This window comes from Saimiri boliviensis, chromosome 1 (genome assembly GCF_048565385.1).
Source record: "Saimiri boliviensis isolate mSaiBol1 chromosome 1, mSaiBol1.pri, whole genome shotgun sequence".
NCBI classification, from domain to species: domain Eukaryota; kingdom Metazoa; phylum Chordata; class Mammalia; order Primates; family Cebidae; genus Saimiri; species Saimiri boliviensis.
This window is the reverse complement of record NC_133449.1, coordinates 92,241,372-92,264,294: the sequence shown is the minus strand read 5'-3', so window position 1 is coordinate 92,264,294 and position 22,923 is coordinate 92,241,372.

Sequence of the window (22,923 nt, the reverse complement as noted above, 5' to 3'; positions counted from 1 at the left end):
TATCTTACTAGCACAGATAGACACAGGTGGTGACTATAAAAATTCCTGAGTCAAACTGTCACCATCCTAATACATTCAAACTTGGCTAAAACCCATCTCAACCAGTACACAAGTAATCAATAATACAGTTTGTTTCTCTTACTCTTGATTAACAATCAATAGCATGAACTGGGGCCCTGGGAGACTATGAGGCAGGTTGCATGGATTTTCACTCTCCTGCCTGGAGGTGCCAAACTGCATCCACTCCAGCCCATGCAGAGCCAATCCTTGGGCATCCCAGTCCTCAAGGGGCACATGTGCTATGTATGCACTGCATGACTAAAAGGTCTCAGTGAGCCTGATACTACATTTTCTAGGAACAAACATAGGAAAAAATTGAAACTTACATGCTTCCAGAGTCTTTGATTTGGACTCCAGAAGCACAGGTCAGCAGCCTCTCTGCCCTGAGTATCATGTACGTCAAAGTTTAAGAGCAGACTCTCTGCAACAAAGTGGGAAGCGTGAAGTTTGCTGCTCTTAGCTCCTTGAGGCAGGCCCTGGCCAATGTGTGCCTATACCCTGACTTAACCCATGGACAGCTAGTGGGAAAGGTGTTTTTGTTCTTTTTCTGAGTTTTGTTTTGTTTTGTTTCTGAACAGTGCCATAGATAGAGGTAGGGGAGGGTCAGATGAAGAGAAGTCTTGGATTCAGTTAGATGTGCTTGCTGTACAAGGATGCTCCCTGGCAGCAGGGCTCAATTCTGCATTTTGTCCAAGGCAGAGAGAAAACTCATTTTTGGTTATTGTCTAGAACCAGAGGAAAGACCAAAGTAGCTTTACCTGCAGAAGAAAATTCTATGATGACCTCCATGCCTTTGGTACTTAGGGAAAAAAAAAAAAAAAAAAAAAAAAGTAGGTAATAGGGAGGAAACTCAACCATAGCAAAAATGAGAAACATTCCAGAACTTTTGGTCCCATTGATTTCTCAAGAATAAGCTCATCTGCTTGGGCAGTGTTTCTGAGAACCAGAGAAGCCTGACACCCAGGCTAGAGACCAAATGAGGATAGCATATTGGGGTGGGGCATGATTTTGTCTTGAGCCCACACAGGAGAAGCTAGGTCCTGATGGCCACTCACACCCACCTACTGGGACAGGTACCAGGAAAGAAACTCTTTAAGGCAGATAAAATACCACACCCTAACAGTGGAAGACATTATATGATTGTCTACTAAACTCTTGTGTTTCAAAATGTGGCCCTTGAACCAGGAGCTTTGCAAAACTTGGTCCAAGTGAAGAATCTTGAGCCTTTCCTAGACCTAATGAAACACAACCAGCATTTTATGCAGATCCCCGGGTCATTCTCACAAATACCAAAGTTAGGGCTTTACCATTTTAGTCCAGTGCTTCTCAAACATATAGCAAAGTAGACTCTCCAGAGGAGCTTTAAAATATACAAACAAACAAACAAACAAAAACTGACCTTAAACTCCATCTTCCAGGTTTTCTGAACATCCCATACTCTATAATGTGGGCCCCTTCTTTGCTAGAGTCCCTTTCTCTCACTACTTCCTACTCACAAGACTTTTTCATTGGCCCTTTTCCTCATAAATATCCTCCCTGTGTGATTCCATCCACCTTTTGGGGGAGTTTACAAGGATCTACACTAACATATTCTTCAAATCCATTTTTAAATATTTATTTTAAGTTCACGGGTACATGAGCAGGATGTGCAGGTTTGTTACATAGTTAAACATGTGTCATGGGGATTCGTTGTACAGATTATCTCATCACCCGAGTATTAAGTCTAGTATCCATTAATTACTATTCCTGATTCTCTTCCTCCTCCCACTCTCCATCCTCCGGTAGGGCCAGTGTGTGTTGTCCCACCCAAAGTATCCATATGTTTTCATCATTCACGTCCCACTTGCAAGTGAGAACATGCAGTAGTTAGTTTTGTGTTCCTGTGTTAGTCTGTTAAAGATAATGGCCTCCAGCTCCATTCACATTCCTGCAAAGGAGATGATTTCATTCTTTTTTATAACTGCATAGTATTCTGTGGTGTTTATGTACCTCATTTTCTTTACCCAGTCTATCATTGATGGGCATTTAAGTTGATTCCATGTCTTTACTATTGTGAATAGTGCTGCAATGAATATAAACATGCATGTGGTTTTATAATAGAATGATTTATATTCCTTCGGGTATATACCCAGTAATGGGATTGCTGGGTTGAATAGTATTTCTGTCTTTAGGTCTCTGAGAAATCAGCACACTGTCTTCTACAATGGTTGAAATAATTTACACTCCCACCAACAGTATAAAAGTGTTTCCTTTTCTCCACAGCTTCACCAGCATCTGTTATGTTTACTTTAATAATTGCCATTCTGACTGGTGTGATATGGTATTTCCCTGTGGTTTTTATTTGCATTTCTTGAATGATCAGTGATACTGATTTTTTTTCATATGTTTGTTGGCCACATGTATGTCTTCTTTTGAGCAGTGTCTTATCATGTCCTTTGCCCACTTTTTAACAGGGTTGTTTGTTTTTTCTTGTAAATTTGTTTACGTTTCTTAAAGATGCTGCATATAAGACCTCTGTCAGATGCACAGTTTGCAAAAATTTTCTCCCATTTTGTAGGTTGTTTGCTTACTCTGTTGATAGTTTCTTTTGCTGTGTAGAAGCTCTTTAATTTAATTAGATTCCATTTGTCAGTTTTTGCTTTCATTGTAATTGCTTTTGGCATCTTCATCATGAAATCTTTGCCTATGTCCTGAATAGTATTGTCTACGATGTATTCCAGGATTTTTATAGTTTTGAGTTTTACATTTAGGTCTTCAATCCATTTTGAGTTGATTTTTATATATAGTGTAAGGAAGTGGTCCAGTTTCAATTTTCTGCATATGGCTAGCCAGTTATCCCTGCACCATTTATTAAATGGAGAATTCTTTCCCTATTGCTTATTTTTGTCAGGTTTGTAAAAGAGCTGATAGTTGTAGATGTGTGACCTTATGTCTGGGTTCTCTATTCTGTTCCACTTGTCTATGCGTCTGTTCTTATACCAGTGCCACATTATTTTGGTTACTGTAGTTTTGTAGTATAGTTTGAAGTCAGGTAGAATGATGCCTCTAGCTTTGTTCTTTTTGCTTAGGATTACCTTGGCTACTGGGCTCTTGTTTGGTTCCATATGAATTTAAAAATAGTTTTGTCTAGTTCTGTGAAGAATGTCAATGATAGTTTAATGGAAATAGCATTGAATTTATAAATTCCTTTGGGCAGTATGGCCATTTTTACAATATCATTTCTTACTATTTGAGAGTATGGAATGTTTTTTTCATTGGTTTGTGTCATCTTTTATTTCTTTGAGCAGTGGTTTGTAGTTGCCCTTGTAGAATTTCTTCACTTCTGTTTTAAGCTGTGTTCCTAGGTATTTTATTCTTTCTGTGGCAATTGTGAATGTGATTTTATTTGTGATATGGCTCTCAGCTTGCCTACTTTTGGTGTGCAGGCATGCTAGCATGTTTTGCACATTTATTTTGCATCCCTAGACTTTCCTGAAGTTTCTTATCAGCTTAAGAAGCTTTTGGGCTGAGATAATGGGGTTTTCCAGATATAGGATTGTGTCTTCTGCAAATAAAGATAATTTGACTTCCTCTTTTCTTATTTAAATACACTTTATTTCTTTCTCTTGCTTGAATGCCGTGGCCAGAACTTCTAATACTATGTTGACTAAAAGTGGTGAGAGAGGGCATCCTTGTCTTGTGTTGGTTTTCAAGGAAATGCTTCTAGCTTTAGCCCATTCAATATGATATTGGCTATAGGTTTGTCATATATGACTCTTATTATTTTGGGTTTTGTTCTTTCAATATCTAGTTTATTGAGAGTTTTTAACATGAAAAGATGTTGAATTTTGTCAAAGGTCTTTTCTGTGTCTATTGAGATAATCATGTGTTTTTTGTCTTTAGTTCTGTTTTCATGATGAATCACATTTATAGATTTACATGTGTTGAGCCAACCACAAATAGTCACTTGGACCACAGTGCAATCAAATTAGAAATCATGGCTATGAAATTCACTCATAATCATGCAATTGCATGGAAATTGAATAACCTGCTCCCGAATGGCTTTTGTGTAAATAATAACATGAAGACAGAAATCAAGGAGTTCTTTGAAATTATTGAGAACAAAGATACAATGTATCAGAATCTCTGGGACACAGCTCAGGCAGTGTTAAGAGGGAAATGTATAGCACCAAATGACCTCATCAAAAAGCTAGAAAGATCTCAAGGTAACAAGTACAAGTTAACATCAAAACTAAAGAACTAGAGAACCAAGAGCAATCAAACCCCAAAGATAACAGAAGAAATAAATAACCAAACTCAGAGCTGAACTGAAGGAGATAGACACAAAAAGCCATTCAAAAGATCAATGAATCCAGGAGCTGTTTAAAAAAATTAATAAAATAGATTTACCTCTAGCTAGACTAATAAAGAAGAAAAAAGATTCAAATAAATACAATCAGAGATGATAAAGGAGATACTACAGCTGACCCTATAGAAATACAAACAACCATCAAAGAATATAATGAACTTCTCTATACACATAAACTAGAAAAGCTAGAAGAACTAAATTCCTGGACACATACACCCTTCCAAGACCTAACCAGGAAGACACTGAATCCCTGAACAGACCAAAATGAGTTCTGAAATTGAGGCAGTAATAAATAGCCTAACCAACCAAAAAAAAAAAAAAAAAAAAAAAAAAAAAAAAAAAAAAAAAAAAAAAATCTCAGGGCCAAATGGATTCACAGCTGAATTCTACCAAGTGTACAAAGAATATTATTCCTACTAAAACTATTCCCAAAAAAATGAAAAGAAGGCACTCCTCCTTAACTTATCCTATGAGGCCCGCATCATCCTGATACCAAAACCTGGCAGAAAATCCATCAAAAAAGAAAACTTCAGGCCAGTATTTTTGATGAACATCAATGCAACTATCCTCAAAAAAATACTGGCAAGCTGAATCCAACGGCACATCAAAAAGCTTATCCACCATGACAAGTAGGCTTTATCCCCAGGATGCAAGGTTGGTTCGAATCCTTATTTTTAACACAGATTTCTCATTGATTGTTCCAGCTTTGGCACAGGTATTTTAATTACTGCCCATTTGAAACTCATGCGTTACTTCTCCTATTCAAGCACACACTTCTTCCTGGATATTATTTCTTAATTTGTGGCATCAGCATCCCCTCAGGCACACAAACTATCTCACACATGCAGTCACCAGGCCCTTCTCTTATTTCTGTCTTCTCTCCTCATCTGCTCTTTCATCTCCATTCCTACTGCTCTTGACTTAATTTTGCAACACATCATTATATATCTGGACTATTTGCTTAAGTTCTTAACTTTTCAGATCTATTCAGTAGTAGACTCTTATCAAAGAGAGCTCTCCTAAATTTAGATCCAATGAAGTTGCTCATCTGCTTCAAACTGCCTGAAAGCTCCAAATCTCCTGAGAATTAACACCCAAGTATTTTTTATATTTTAGAAAATCCACCATTTTCTGCCCCCAGACAACATCCCTCATCATCACTCATGACCTCAAACTTCACCAGGCAGCAGTCCTAAAGCCTGGCAGATCCCTAAACACAGCCTGCTGTTTCAGGCTTCTGTGCGTGTCATACACTATTCCCATTTCCAGGGATGGCTTGTCTCTTTCCTTGACATCAAACATATTCATACTTTGAATATTTCTAAAACATTACCCCAAACCTCCCTTGCAGAATCAGTTCTTCAATTATATGTTTTATTTATTTATTTATTTATTTATTTATTTATTTATTTATTTATTTTGGTGTATTTTGGGGTTTGAATCACACTTCACCTGTTTAGTTGTCTACATCCTATACTGTTCTGTAAGTTTCTCATGAACAAGGTCAATGTTTGTGCAAGTCCCAGACCTCTTTCCCATAGATCCATTTACCATTTTTCCCTGGTGGAAGTAATACTTACTCTTTCTTTCTGCCTCTAGTAGAATCTTCAGTCATGCCTGTGCTTTCTCCATGGCTCCTTTTCTCCTGAGCAGACTGTCAGGTTCCATTGATATCACCTCAAAGGTCTGAAGACATTATCTCCTACCTATAGGTTTCAGTGGCTTCTGGCATTTGCTAATCTCTGTTCAGTTCACTGTCTTCTGTTTGAATATTTAGTTCTTCTATCCTCTCTTTAATCAACTCCTACATGAAAGTCCCTTAATTTTTAATACTCAGTGTAGCTCTGCTTTCCCATTTGGATTTTGACTTATGTAATACCATACTCAACTTTGTAGCAGTAATACCTAACTAAATGCCAGGCACATTATGATAGCTCAAAAATGTTCATGTACTTATAGAATGAATAGGTGGAAGGGATTTAATTGACAGAAATTGTTATGAAAATATAGGCAGGGTTGAGAGAAGAACTAAATGAGAATGGGAGAAAGAGAAAGACATCAGAAATGATACTCACATGTCCAGCCTACTGCACAGTAAATTGTGATGCCATGAAGAAACATTGAAGAATCTACGAGAAGACACAGTTGACCAAAAAAAAAAAAAAAAGGATTCACCACTGATTATGTTTTTGTTGCTAAAAATGTTTCAACACTCTAATGCCCCATTATATGCTAGTACTGTGTATTTGATAACTTAACATTTTAAATAATTATCCATGAGAGAGCTCAAAAATTTTATGGGATCCCATGTAAAGATGTGGACACGTTTCTGAATTCTACTGAAAACTTTCTTTTTAAAAAAAGAATTGAGATATAATTCACATCCTATAATAATTTGACGGTTTAAAGGTTATATAATCCAGTGATTTTTGCATATTCCCAAAGTTGCATAACCATCACCACTATTTATTTCCAGAATCCTTCCAACCCAAAAAGAAAGTCCATGACCAATAACATTCTCTCTTCCCCCTCCCTCCAGCCTTTGGCACCACTAATCTACTTACTGTCTCTGTGGAACTGTCTATTCTGGAAATTTCATAGAAATGGAATTATGCAACAGGTGGAGTTTCTTTTGTTTGTTTCTAGCTTCTTTCATCTTAACTTTTAATATTAATTTAATTTCAATAATTAACCTGAAGATTCAATAAACAATAGGCAAAGTAATGGAAAAACAAATCTTGCTCTGATAATATCCTGGAATACAATTTTAATACTAGTTAAATTTACAGAAAAATCATATGCTGAATTTCTCAAAATTGTGCATAATGTCTAGCACTGATAAGTTTTTTTCTGTTGATTAATTAATATGATTATATTTATAATGTTTTTTTCACCCTACTCAGAAAAATACATTCAGAGGGGAAGCCCTTATAATAAATCTAATCATAACTATGCATAGCCCTTGTAGAAGCGTCTATTTTCTCTTTTCTCCAAACTGAAAGATACAGTAGTCCAAGAGTAAAGTAATATTCAGTCAGTCCTCATCTAACATAGCTTTAAGTTCCGCAGAGCCTTGCCCCATGTGTTTATGTGCTTTTTTTTTTTTTTTTTTTTTTTTTTTTTGCCGGCTGCAGGTGGTTAATCCTGAATTCTCAGCTACAATATGTGGTCAATAGGGCAGAGAAAGGAGTGTTATTATTAGTACCACACTGCCTTTTATACAATAGGAATCCTAAGTCCATATTCAATTGAAACCATGTCATAAATGTGAAAAAGTGTTAATTTTTGAAAGCGCACTTTCAAGCCCATCTGACTTCTTATTGATGTTCTTTAAGCACTCCATGTCTCAGCCCAGGACTAAGGCCAGAGACAGTGTTTCATTCTTCTGTGGACCAGAAACCTAGTTCTGGCCTTATAAAATCTAGGAAAACACTACCAAAAACAAAAAACATGCAAAAAGGAGACTTATACAACATTAATATGTGCATCTATAATGCCATCATGGAGATATTTGACAGAGATTAGAGTAATTCAAGCCACCAATATGTATATATTGTACATAGCTACAATATGCAAAACAGAGGGCCAGGTTTTCAGGGATACAGAGCTGAATTAGATTTTAGAGCTGTAATCAAAAATTTAATATGCCACTGCAAGCAAAACTAAACCATTGAGTAGCTTTCAATCTACTAAGATGAAGTAAGAATACATTGCTCTATCAGTGTAACTTACTGTAGATAAGAGAATCATTTGAGGACTCTGAAAAATGTAATTATAGCCTGTGGATTGGAGATGGAAATAAAAACTCATAAAATGTCAATATGGCAATGATTTTGGTTTTCTCCTCCCCTATCTTCAGGTATAGACTCTGGGCAGCCTGAACCCGAGCACTACCCAGCAAGTGTATCCAGGAGAAATCCTCTCTCTGGTTGGGGGACCTGGAGGGAGTGCAAAAAAAAGATAAAATGTGTGATGGAAATCCTTGACTTTCTTCTTCTGTCCAGATCCTGCCCTAGAAGTAAGCCCAACTCGGTAGCTGCACTCCCAAGGTGGAAAAAGTACCACTGGCAGCCAAGCCTCCCTACTGTACCCCAGAGGCAGAGTTAGTCACAGATGGTGAGCAACAATGTAGAAAGGTTGAAACCTTGACTTTGTGGCCAGAGTATCAGGTTGAGCAACCCCAGAGTACTAAAGAGTGTCATGGAATTGCAGGGAGAAAGAAGTTCAAGAAAGCAATGCCATGCAGTCATGTTTGAAGTCTTGAGCTCCCCTAAAAAACATGCATGTGTGAAACTTATCAAAAATAGAATAACAAAGGCTTTGAGAATCCATCTGTGGTGTACTTTATTACCTCGGTCTCGAACTGGTTCATGGAGTATGCACATAGGGCAAATGCAAACCAACTGCAAAGGCCTTGAAAACCAAACTGAAACTAAAGATCTGCCAACTTAGGATTCTATGTCCAATGAAAATACTCTTCAAGAACGTATGCAAAATAAAGACATTCTCAATGAAAGCAAATTAGCATGATTTGTTGCCTGTGATTGCACTAAAAGAAATGCTAGCCAAGTATGGTGGTGTGCACCTGTAGTTCCTCATATTGGGAGGTTCAGGAAGGCTTGAGTTCAAGACTTTAAGAGCAGCCAGGGCAACATAGTGAGACCCCATCTCTTTTTAAAAAGGGAAAAATGATAAAGGAAACTCTCAGGGAATAGAAAAATAATATGATATGATTTGGCTCTGTGTCCCCACTCAAATCTCATATTGTAGCTCGAATAAGTCCTACATGTTGTGGAAGGGACCTGGTAGGAGATGATTGAGTCACGGGGTGGGTCTTTCTCATGCTGTTCTCATGATAGTGAATGGATTTCATGAGATTTCATGGTTTTAAACATGGGAGTTTCTCTGCACAAGCTCTCTCTTTGCCTGCTGCCATCTACATAAGATGTGACTTGCTCCTCCTTGCCATCCATCAGAATTGTGAGGTCTCCCCAGCCATATAGAACTCTAAGTCCAATGAGCCTCTTACTTTTGTAAATTGTGCAGTCCCAGGTATGTCTCCATAAGCAGTGTGAAATGGACTAATACAGTAAACTGGTACCAGATTATTTAGGGTATCTGGAAGAAGAAATTTGTAAGCAGCAAGCCATTCAAGATGTGACTTAGGTGCTGTTAAAAGCATTCAGTTTTAAAAGGGAAGCAGAGAATAAAAGTTGGGAAATTTTGCAGCCTCGCAATGCAATAGAAAAGAGAATCCCATTTTCTGAGGAGAAATTCAAGCCAGCTGCAAAAATTGGCATAAGTAACAAGAAGCCAAATTTTAATCCTCATGACAATGGGGAAAATGTCTCCAGGACATGTCAGAAGTCTTCACTGCAGCCTTTGCTTCCATCACAAGCTCAGAGGCTTAGGAGTAAAAAGTTGTTTTGTGTGCCAGGTTCAGGGTCCCCATGCTGTGTGCAGCCTAGAGTCTTGGTGCCCTACACCCCAGACACTCCAACTGTGCCAGAAAGGGGCCAATGTAGAGTTCAGGACATGGCTTCAGGAGGTGCAAGCCCCAAGCCTTGGCAGCTTCCATGTGGTATTGAGCCTGCAAATGCAGTGCAGTCAAGAACTGGAGTTTAGGAACCTCCTCCTAGATTGCCAAAGATGTACTGAAATGCCTGAACATCCAGGCAGAAGTTTGCTGCAGGGGCAGGGCCCTCATAAAAGCAGCCAGGAAGGAGGCTGTACCTTATCAAGCCACAGGGATGGAGACACCCAAGACCATGGGAACCCACCTGTTGCATCAGTGTGACCTGGATGTGAGACATGGAGTCAAAGGAGATCTTTTCAGATCTTGAGATTTGACTGCCTCCCAGGAGTTTGGACTTTCATGGGGCCTATGGCCACTTTGTTTTGGTTAATGTCTCCAATTAGGAAAAGGATCATTTATCCAATGCTCATACTGCCATTGTATTTAATAAGTAACTAATTTGCTTTTGATTTTACAGGCTCATAGGCCGAAGGAACTTGCCTTGTCTCAAATGAGACTTTGAACTGTGGAAATTTGAAATAATGCTGAAATGAGTTGAGATTTTGGAGGACAGTTGGGAAGGCATGATTGGTTTTGACATACGAAGATATGAGATTTGGGAAGAGTCAGGGGTGGAATGATATGGTTTGGCCCTGTGTCCCCACTCAAATCCCACATTGTATCTCCCAGAATTCCCACTTCTTTGGGAGGGTCCTGGTGGGGGATAATTGAATCATGGTGGTGAGTCTTTCTCGTGTTGTTCTCGTGCTAGGTCTCATGAGTTTTAATGGTTTTAAAAACAGAAGTTTCTTTGCACAAGCTCTCTTTGCCTGTTGCCACCCACTTAAATGTGACTTTTTTCTTGCTTGCTTTCTGTTATGATTTTGAGGCCTCCCCAACCACGTGGAGCTGTAAGTCCAATAAGCCTCTTCCTTTTGTAAATTGCCCAGTCACGGGTATGTCTTTATCAGCAGTATGAAAACGAACTAATACATAATAGCAAAGAAACCTGATACTTTAGGAATGAAGAACATAGTAAATGGTAACATCTGAAACAATATAGACAAAGATAATTTTTCTTCTAAGTTTTAAAAACTGTATATGACAGTTGACAATTTATACCATTGTTTAATAGAAGTTTCAGTGTGTGTGGGTGTAATACATATAGCAATCATACGAGAAAGGGAGAAGATAAAGGAACCCATAGTTTGCAAGGTTCTGCATTGCACGTAAAGCAGCAAATATTACTTCTATGCAAACTTTGAAAAGTTAAGTTGCAAATTGTAATCAACCACTAAAAATATTGTACAAAAAGATACAAATAGCTAATAGATAAATTTAGTGGAATACTACATAATATTCAAAAATATAAAAGACATCATGAAAAGAAAAAAAAAATCAAAGTAAATAACAAAATATTAGAACTAAATTTAATGATGCTAATAATTACATTAAATGTAAATAAAGGGTCTAAATACATCAATTGTATTGAATTTAAACCAAAACAAACAAAGAAAACCATCAAAATGCTTTTAAAAAGTAGAATAAGGTTGGAGGACTCACATCACCCGATATAAAACTTCAGCAGTTGGCTGGGCCCGGTGGCTGACACCTGTAATCCCAGCACTTTGGGAGGCTGAGGTGGTTGGCTCACGAGGTCAGGAGATTGAGATCATCCTGTCCAGCATGGGCAAACCCTGTCTTTACTAAAAATAAAAAAATTAGCTGGGTATGGTAACGCGCACCTGTAGTCCCAGCTACTCTGGAGGCTGAGGCAGGAAAATTGCTTAAACCCAGTAGGCAGAGGCTGCAGTGAGCCGAGATCACACCACTGGACTCCAGCCTGGCAACAGAGCAAGACTCCATCTCAAAAAAAAAAAAAAAAATAGAATCAAAAAACCCCTTAGCAGACAAGACAGTATTAGCAAAAATATAGATATCAAATAGATTCCAGAAATAGAACCACCATTATATGGTCAATTGTTTTCTAATAAATTTGCGAAACACAATTTAATGGATAAAGATAATCTTCTCAATAAATGATGCTGGGAAAATGGGGACACAAATAGATGGCAAAGAAGTAGCATGAGACAGTTTGAGAGAATGATGTGAATTTTCTGTGTTCTCATTGTGGTAGAGGCTATATAGCTCTATGTATGTGTTAAAGCTCATAAAACTGTACATCAGAAGAAGTGAATGTTATTGTATACAACAAAAAAGCACTTGAGCTGTTGTCTATTAAACAACTACTGTATAATGGAAAGGATCCAGAAGGGAAAAAAAATCAATTTCAGCTCTGTTGCTTCATGTTTATGAATACGGACATTCTTATTTTCCTTATCTATGAAGTAGAAGCATTAATATATTTTTCCAAATATTGGCATGAGTGTCATATATGAGATAATATTTGTAAAATAAACTCATATAGTACAAATAATTATACCAATATTGAATATAATTGTTATAAAATATTTATCATTAAAAGAGAATTTTGAAATACTTGTTTAAGGGGTATATTATTCAAAGTCCAAGCCGGAAAGAGACTGCACATTAATTAGATAACTTTAGGATAGTTTACGTAAGTGACTATTCCAAAGATATGTGCAGAGTGCAAGAAAACTACAAAGACTCTGGGGCCAGCAACGATCAAGGGGAATGTTGACGGGTAGTGTCAATGCTGTCATTGTCCTCTTGAAATCTCAAAACCACTGTTGGTAGAAGGGAAAACAGAAAAAGTTAATTAACAGGAAACAGCTCCTGGAGCCCCAGTCCTACAGCTGTTCATGCCAGCCTAAGTTAGTCATTATAGCTGCATAATCCACCATCTCCTATTTGTCCCCATCCTTCTGCTGCATTGCTGCTGCAGAGGCTGCTTACCCAGTGGAATGAATCAAACTTTTATTTTACTGGAATTTCATTTCTTGGTGGCCAGTTGGTGGTGGTAGGTTTTTGTTTGTTTTGGTTTTTATTTTTGGGAGATTGTTGAATAATTTCACTGGCCACTACTTTTTGACAAGGGCATAGTAAGAGACTACCCAATAAAGCCTCTGCTCCAGGCATAGCCTCCCTTATCCCCACTATATAACAGCAACCTAAATTTACTTTGGTAATTGAGATCAATCCCTACAGCCACCACAGTGACATCTTTATGTTTGTTTTATAGCTTGAGGAAGCCAAAATGGCAAGTGGCCATCTCAGCTTCCAACTCAGTGGAAGGATGGTAATATTACTGGATGGAAGCACTCATTCCTCAGTTATTAGGCCCTCCAAATACACAAGGCCTAGGTTGTGGGAACAGAAGGAAAAGAAATTCAAGCAGGTTAACAGTAAGAATACTGAAAGAGACCATTTGCACTTATTCTACTTAGTTACCAAATCTGAGCATTGTGTTAATTATGGACATAATACCATGTATTCTCCACTGGTTTAAGGCATATGCAACACATAAAGAGTGTAGTCCCACATCATGAGGTGTGTGTTCTAACTAGTGCCATAACTGAAACTTCTGCAAGCCATTCACCATTCCATCAAGCCAGATGCTTCTAAGGCATGCAGATATTGGTAAGAACCAGTAAGCCTCATGATTGCAAGCCCATTACTATATTTCCTTTGCCATAAAATATATCTCTTGGGAGGAGGCAACATTGAGTGTCAATGAATACAGCACTCTGTAAGTCCAAGAATAGTGATTCTGAAAGAAGAGCTGCAAGTAGGAAAATCAAATGTTTAAGTCAAATATGTGCCTATCTATGAATTGCAAGGATTTGGGTCTACTATGTTCAGCAGTCACCACGTGGCTGGCTGGTCCTCTGGGGAATGGTGCCAAGTGAGATCTCAGAGTTGGTTCTGCTGTTTGGCATGTTGATCACTCATTTCTTTTCCTTCCTTGTGATCTTCTGCTGCTATACATGGTCCAAATCCAATCACAAATCAGTGTCAACACTTTTGGATTTCTCTATTTTCAAAGTAGAAACTCTGAATTCCATGGGACACTCCAGTACCTTTTCTCCATGTCTCTCATTCCCACTCTCCCTCCACCTTCACTCTTCCTCTTCAGCTATAGCACCAGAGTATTTTTTATTTCACTTTTATTGATACAATAAGAAGTAATTATTTCCTTCACAATATGATGGGTGAGGATAAATAACTAGTTCTATATAACTTTGTTTTGTGTTTGATCAATGTATTAATTTTGTTTTGTATTTGGTCAATCAGATAACATTCTTTGATGGATGTAAACTTTACATGTATTTTTGCATGTCAAATCTCACATTTAAAATTCTTCTCTCATTGTTGTGATCATAGGAAGGTGTGAAATTATATCACCAAATCTGTGAAATTCAGTGATGGCTGAAAACAAAAGCCCTGCTAACATTCAATGTATGAACATTGGCCAGTAGATAAAATGTATTTTCTCATTATCTGTGTCTAGTTCTCTCCTTTTATTATGGAGAATAAAGCTGGTATCTAAATCACAGGGAGCTAGAAGTCTACTGGCATACAATTATACAAGGCCTCCCGTTGGAAATCAAGCTTCAGGCAAGTAAATGAAACAGAGCTAACGGTGGCAACGAATTGGAGAGCTGAGAGTGTATATGGTCATCATAATGAAAAGGGTGACTGTTTCATTATGGCTGCTTGGCTACATTTCACTGTTGTATGTGTATGGAAACTATTCACATGATAAAGAACTTTCATGATGCAGTAGTTTTCTTTTGTGCTCTAAGAGGAAAAAGGTAAAATTCAAAACCATAGATTAAATCCTTAACTTCCAGATGGAACTTCATCACTGAAGAAATGAATATTAGGCTTTTTAATGATTTGTAAGAAATGCAAAACAATGTCGACATCAGTGTTTTGGATTGTAATGAACCTGTGGTTAACCTTTCAAGATATGCAGCCAGCAGCTTGTGCTACAGAAATGGGCTCCAGATAGAAATGATATTTCTCACCCAGCAGGGTATTTTCCATTAAATTAAAATGTTCACTATTTCTGCACATATTAGCTTTACTAATTGAAACTAATTTAATGCTGCTCTCAAAAGGCTTAAGAAGCAAATGTGGAAGAACACTGGTATTGAGAGGATTGTGCTGACTGATTAGCAACATGTTTCTGTAAACAGGCAGCACAGTGGTTGGCCTACCTGTTGGTGTACTATTAGATCTTGATGAAAAACTTTAATTTTCATTTGCATTAATGGCCTTTGACGTTGGTGCTTCACACACTGTTTGCTGGCCTTCTCAGTAGGTACAGATGCCAGCCTCCCTCAGGATGGCTTGCCATTTGCATTAAGTATTCATCATGGAGATAAATAGTCATGGCCTGGCACAACACAAATGATGGATTTGGAGAAATCCAAACAAGTCCCTGGAGACAGAAAAAGAAATGTGAGGTTTTTGCTTTCCTGGGATTCAATGGAATCTTCGCAAAGCTATTCACCCTTTTCAGATGGCATGACTGCAGATAATCTACATCTGTTTATGTCAAGTTGTAAAATTTACCATGCTTAGTTAAATATACATTTAGTAGCCAGTCACGTATTCAACAAATAGTTTTCTTCGGTGACTACGCATATAGGAACAGCTTCAAGAAACTGCTCTCATATAATTTCTAATTCTAGTGGCAAGAACTAGTTGATAAATACCTCTGTGTTGGCATAACCTCAGGGAGAATCTTTTTGACCCTTCATTAGAAGCAATTTCTTAGACTGGCTTGTTCCAAATGTGAAGCTGAGACTGCCTCCTGCATGGCACTGCTCTGCATGGGGTTTATGGGAGAGGGGAGTAACACTTGGGTTGGCATCACAAGCACAACCTGAGCCCCCATTTCCCAGTTACAGACAAGAAGTTTGGGGCATGGAGAGGGTTTGCCTGCCAGCCTTGGATCCATGTCCCTGCTAACGACAGTGGAGGGGTGGGGGTAGGTGATCTCTGCTCTTCAGTGAAGAAGAGATCCCTTCTTTTCTCAGAGCAAAGCCAAGGAACAGTGGGGCTCTGTGCTAAGTGCATGGACATGTCTTCAACATTTATTTGATCTGAATTGCTAGGAAATACTGACCCTCACTTGTAAAGTAATAACCAAATTGGTCACCTTTCAAATGAGCAGCATTTTCTCTTCCTTTTGCTGCTCAGTGACCTATTCTATTAAATGGTGATCAGCAATTCCTTTTCTCAGAGATGAAATATAAAAACTACATGGATTAAATAGAAACATATTTTCACATTTCTCCTTTATCCATAAGAAAAAAGAAGTCATCCTTAAAAACTATTTCTTTTCTCACGGTGAGGCAGCCGCTGGTGTTTTTATTATCCCTTGTTGATGTTTGGATCAACTGTCCTCTCCATCAATTTATGCTCTTAGTAAGTCTTCAGTGAATCATCAGAATCAAGGCTTGTCTAAGGCAACATATTTCAAATATAGAAAAAGTTTCCAAAGATTTATACATCCACTTCTAAGAAAGAAATACAAATTAAGCCTTCAATTTTCTTCCTGAAGCTCATGAATAAAATGTACTTGCTGGGTAAGTTCTGTGAATAAGACTTCCCCAGGGCCTAAATATACTATTGTTCATTAATTTCATTTTCCTGCAAAGAAAGTATTTTTTTCCAAAGAGGCAGTGAGTCTAATTATTGCCAGGAATTAACACAACCCAAGTTTAGAAATTACAAAGTTGAACAATGTGCACCTTAAATCTCTCCTCTCTTGAAATAAATGCATTGTGAATTCTTTCATTGCTTATTGAGCAACAATCGTGTCTCAGGCCTTGTTAGCAAGGAAAATAGGAAGATGAAAAAGACAAAGTCTCTTTAAGTTTTGGAAAAGCACAGTGTGCAAAGGAAGCAAGAGAGAGGTAACAGGTCCAGTCTTGCAGAGATGGAAGCAGGCTTCCATCACTGAGGGCAAGGGACATCTCAGTGAGACCTAAGGAAGAGTAGAAGGCATTGGACAATCTAGACCAGTGTTCCTCAAAGCAAGTACCATGTGTGGGTGCCAACTCATAAACTGCCTGTTATCATAACAAGATAAATATAAAATTGAGAGGCATTAAGGACAAATATCCAAGCATGTAATCAGTAGGCTTTTTATGTTTTTATATTTGTTTGTTTCTAATAATTCCTTTAAATTGTATTTGATAAAAAGTTATAGTCTGCAATTGATTGGGAATTTAGAAAAAGGAAAACTGGCCCTTTCTCACCCAGGATTTGAGAAGCAGTGATCTAGCGTGTTACTGGGGAGGGCTGCGAAGAGGGCACAGAGCAGCAGATTCTAAGGCTTGCCTCTGAGGCAGGAGAGACTGGCACATTCTGGGAACTGCAGTTCCTCCCAAAGCATCATCCCCTAAAATACATTCTCTCCTTTCTACAGCTCACAAGCAATCCTTTCTCTGATCATGGTAATTCTTAACATGTGCATGCTCTCTATGTGTCTGGCACTCCATTAAGCACTTTATCTGTGTGATCGAATCTTTATAACCAAATGACAAGGTATATGCTCTTATTTTCCTTATTTTGTAAATGAAAGAAGTAAGAATTGGCAAGGCAGAGCAACTTGCCTAGGTTACATTTAGAATCTCAACCCAGGAATCTCTGTCTCTATTATGTAGCCTATTTCCTAGAAGCTGTTATACATTAACTTCATAAAATCTCTGCATTTGGGAAACCCCATCCCTTCATTAAGAAGTTACATAAAAGCTTCCAATTCTCATCTTCTTAGCTACCCCCAGAGTTCTCTCTCCTTCAAACAATGCAACTTTAAAAAGAAAAATATCTATAATCCTAGTGTTGTTTCTTTTCCCTGCACATGATCCAAGCTTTCACCTGTTTACCTTTGAGATCTGCTGTGAAACATAATCATGGCTTGAGCTACCAAAAAACATACATGTCAGTTTGATTTCTGACCTATTTGTTCCAAGTACATTTGCTAGTATAACTTGCAGTCACCAGGGTTTTGAAAACTTTCATGAGGATCCTGTTCTTCTTCTTCTTGCTCATTTCAAACTAAATCAGGGATGATGACTGTAATAAACTGCACTGAGATGATTAGTGCTCCCTGAAATGTGGCTCTCTCTGGCAGTGCTGCACTGATTGTTCATCACCCAGCTGGTTTCCTTTATACTTTATACCACCTCCCGCAACTGTGCTCCTGGTCGCAGGGAGGTTGCCAGCTGACAGAGTAAACAAACAGCCATACACCCTGATTGCAAAACTTTATAAAATGCAAACATCTCTCCCAAGTGCCAAGATGGAAAGCTTTTTAAGTTTAATTAAGTTTTTCCAAATGTATTCCAATCATCAGAGAAGTACAACTCCCCATGAATTTGCCTGTGGTGATAAAAGGGGTTGAGTCTATTCCATGAGGTGACAACCATATGGACAGCTTCTCTGAAATAGATAATGAACAGAGCTATATTTCAGAGAATTTCAAGGAGTTTTCCAGCAGGAAAGGGTATTAAAGATTATATCAGATAATCTGAACTATTTTATAAAAATCAAATTTTAAAGGAAATTGTCTCTCCTTTCTTCTTACACATAATATGATAACAGCATGTTCAGTCTGGGACTCATAATTTTATCCCAATTCTTTACTTTCTGGATTAAATTGCTGGGGAGGAGGAGGAAAATTGGCATTCAGAGAATGCAACGTTCTGACTAACTGCTGAATCTGAAGGGAATCACAAGCTTCATTTAATAAGGTGCTTTTTCCTCCAGTTCAATTTTGACCTTCGCCTTGCTCCTTTCACTTTCTAGTCCACACACCGTACTCACTGCTTTAGTCATTATACAGTATCTCTTCAGAGGTGGGGCCTCAGGATGCTGCCCAGGCTGCTCTTGAACTCCTGGGCTCAAGCTATCCTCCTCCTCAGCCTTCCACATAGCTGGAATTATAAGTGTGTGCCACCACACCCTGCTTCTTTGATGCTTTTCAAAATCTTATTTCAAAAGATGTTTAAACCTAGGATGTCACAGCCTACATAACTAAAGTAAAAAGTTGAGTAATTTAAATTAATTAGCATTATTTTGGATTTATGCCCAGATTTTGTCTTTTCTTTGGTTTAGAAAATCTGGGATAGAAGGGTTATTTCGTTCATTTGATTGTTTGTTAATCAGAATAATTATCTCTTCATTTCTAAAATAATACAAACTCTTAACTTTAAAAGATCTTCTTTTAAAATAACCCACTCCAATATCCTCATTTTAAACAGATGCAAAACACATTTAGACAAGATGAGACTTACTGCAAGCTCGAACTTTTTAGTTTTATTCTTAACCAAGTCAAACATCATGCTTTCCTGCATGCTCAATTCCTTCCTTTAAAAGCAGCAGTTACCAACTAGAGGACCGAGAAAAATCAGCAAATGCAGTAGGAAAAAATACTTAAATTCATGTGTATTTTCTGTAATTCATTAATATTTGGAGATTTATGAAGTTTATAACTACTGTACCTTATGTTTGACTCCAGTGTATTGTCATCTACCATCTCATTCATTTATTTCATTTATTTTCAGAATAACCATATGAAAAATTTTTAAACCCATACATATGTGTTCCAGTTAATTTGCTCTAAAATGCAAAACATTGAATTTTCACTTCATTATGCAGATTCTAGCAACACGTTTCTTCCACGAGCCCTGATTTTCTAGTTGTTTTAAGGTAGAGCAGTTCTACCAAGGATGGAAGTGTCCTCCTCTTTTGTCTCAAGCTCATTTTCAAATGTCTGAAAAATTATGTCCTTTCGCAATTCTCCACCAGCTTACAGGGTGAAGGAATGCTCTAAGCGGAGTAGACAATCAGGAGTCTCAACTAATAACTAATGCAAATTAGAATCACTTGGACATGAGGCATTTTGTTCAGATGCCAAGGTCTAGGCCTCAATCCCAACCCAAATTAGTCAAAATTGCTTACAGGGAGAACCCAGGAATTCGCTCTGTTTTTTAAAACTCTCCAGGTGTTTCTAATATGCAGCCAGATGTGGGAACCACAGCAGAAAGCACATCAGCTTTGGAGTTGGAAACACCTGAGTTTGAAACCAGTGCCTGCTGTTTACCCATGCTATAATTGAGGATAATTTGCTAATTTCTGGGAACCTCAATTTTCCTATTCATGGAATTGAAATAATTATCTTATACAGTTAATGAAAGAATTACATAAAATAGCATATGTGGAGGAACCTGCACAATATTAGGCAGAAAGTATGTTTTCAATAACTAATGGATTCCCTCACATGTCCTGTCTGACATTTACAAACTGCATTTCTCTGAGAATAATGATGATATTAGAAGTAGAATGACTTATATCACACAATCAAAGACATATTTATCTGCTTATGTTTTCCAAATAACAAGCTATGGGGCTTTCTAGAAAAGACAGTGGGCACATTTTGCACAGATTACATTCACAAATGACAAGCTACAAGAAATCTTCCCCCAATATAGAGCACAATTTGTTCATTGAACAAAGGCTCATCTAGTGTTCAAGAGTTAATACGTAAGAACTTTTGAAGCTACATTTGTCAATAGCATATTTAAATTCAGGATAAAAAGTAATTTGGAAAAATTCCAGAAATGTCCAATAAGTCTTCATTCTGTGAGAACATGCCACAAAGCATGTGGGCTTAGCAACTCCACGGAAGCTAAATAGAGCTTTTAGGTGAGAGTCAAATTTTGAATTATACTCTGGCCAATTACTAAAAAGCACTTCTGTGTACAACTTGAGAGACCACAAATTGTTTTTGTTGTCCACTATCTCATTTTTATTTTGTTACTTGTTATTTACAGTCAAAGCATGAGGGCAAGTTAAAGTTTCCAGAAGACGGAATAATTTCAGAAATTGGAAATACAAGGAAAAACGTAGTAAAATACACTTGTTCTGATTCCATGATTTGGAAGTAGGTGATAACTGTATCTAGGAATACTGAGCATCAATAAAAGGTCAATAATGTCATTGAAATGAGTGAAAATTGTTTCGCTTATTTAATAAGACAAGGTGATTTCAAGCCATGGTCTGCACATCTTGGATTTATGTGCTTTCTTAACTAGCAGGGGTTGCTGATGTTGAAGTTGCATTCCTTATAGTTTAATTCTGACTTTTTATGAACTCAGTCTGGGCCTTTGCCTCACCTATTCCAAATAGGTGTGTGATCCTTTAGTGCTGGTTGGAATTCAGATCACTTAGATGGTCAGATAGTAATGCAGGGAGGCAAAGAGGCTGGAGGAAAAGCAAGGAAGCTATTTGTAGCTAGTCCCTCCTACTCCAGTGAATGCTGTTCAGTGGAATGAATAGAGACAACTGCTTCTGGTTTGATGCACCGCTGCCTATTCTAAATTAGTGCCATAACTTAATTGATATTAGTCATATATTACATGTGATCACCTCTTGAAGCAATTGTCATAAGCGCACGTTAGTGAGGAGTAAGGAAGGCTTTTGCTAATAACACTACATTTCAGATTGAGTTAACAATTAATCATCTACCCCTGACCTTTACTAAAAGGCAACTCATCTATCTCATATGGAACAACAAAGATATCATGCATAATTTCTTAAGAGAGGAGGGCCAAGAGTGTTCTATGTCAGATTTTGAACCACATGCTTTCCAACCTCGTCTCATTTATCTCACATGCTTAAATTACTCCTAAAACAATGATTCTCAAAGTGTGGTCTCCATACCAGCACTAGCGGCATCATCTTAATACAAATACAAATTCTCAGGCCCTACTCCAGACTGAATGAGCCAGGAACTCTGGTGGCAATGCCATAAATTTCAGTTTTAACCATCTCTCCAGGTAATTTTATGTATACTAACGTGTGACGGACACCACTTTAGTGCAGGTGATACATATAGATATGCATTAATTGTCAGATACTACACAATAATCTCAGGAAGCTGCATTTACAGACACCATTAGTTACACCATGCTTCTTTCAATATTATCTGATGTCTGACTCTGAAGAGAGAGGGGCCGACCCAGGATTTATTCAAAAATCGTATTTAAGCATATGTTAATTAATAGGTATGAAAGAACCAAGAGCAATTCAGACAAGCTCTTGCACTTGGGGGGATTAGATGAGAAAAAATTATAACGGGGCAATAAAACATCACACCAGTCACTATTGACGCCTGTTTAAATAAATGAACAATGTAGAACCAGGAAACAAACTATGCCACTTTAGAAGAAACCCAGGTATTCACTGGCGAGGCTGCACCCAGAATTGAAAGGGTATGCAATATATAATATTCATGTTCATCTTCTATTCATTAAGCTGCAATGGAAAGCACACTTTGCAGCAGAGGAGCAGCCTAGGTTAGTCATGGTCATCCTATATCCAGTAATAATGCTACCTGGGTTTCTAAATTAATTCAACCATGGGATTGTCATGACCTGCAGATCCAAGCCTGCTCCAACTCTAGGCCACCTCTGACCATCACAAGTAAAATTATTGGTGTAACAGGCTAGGCCTTACCTAGGGAGAATGGAACTTTCAACAGTATTTTCTCTGCATGCATCTGGTCAACCCAGAAACAGTCCCAGAAGACTATGCTTTTAAAATTAAGGTTGGCACAAAGTCTAAAAGGTGACTAGAAAGAATCATCAGATGACAGATGTCCCATGGCCTCTAAGAGCCCAAAAGTACTGTGAAAAATCACAGACCTTGGGATTAAAGCTGAACTTTAATCTTAATTTGCAGTGTGACTTTGGACAGTACCTTTGTTTTCCTTATCTGTAAAAGTGAATATCAAAATATCTACTTTGCAAGGTTTCTGTCCAAATTAAATGAGAGAAAGTATGAGGGTGTGTTTAACTGGTCCAGGAACAACTTTTTAAAAAAATCAACAAAACCAAAAAAAAGTTTTTCAACTAACACTTTTGCTGCCTATCATTTTTCCACTTTCTGTATTCTGTACCTGTAGGCCCCTAAGCCAGGTGATAAAATGGGTTAGTTAGAAGTCTAGGATAGCACATAAAGGAAAGACAGAATCAAGCCATTGAGAGTCCTTGCAAGT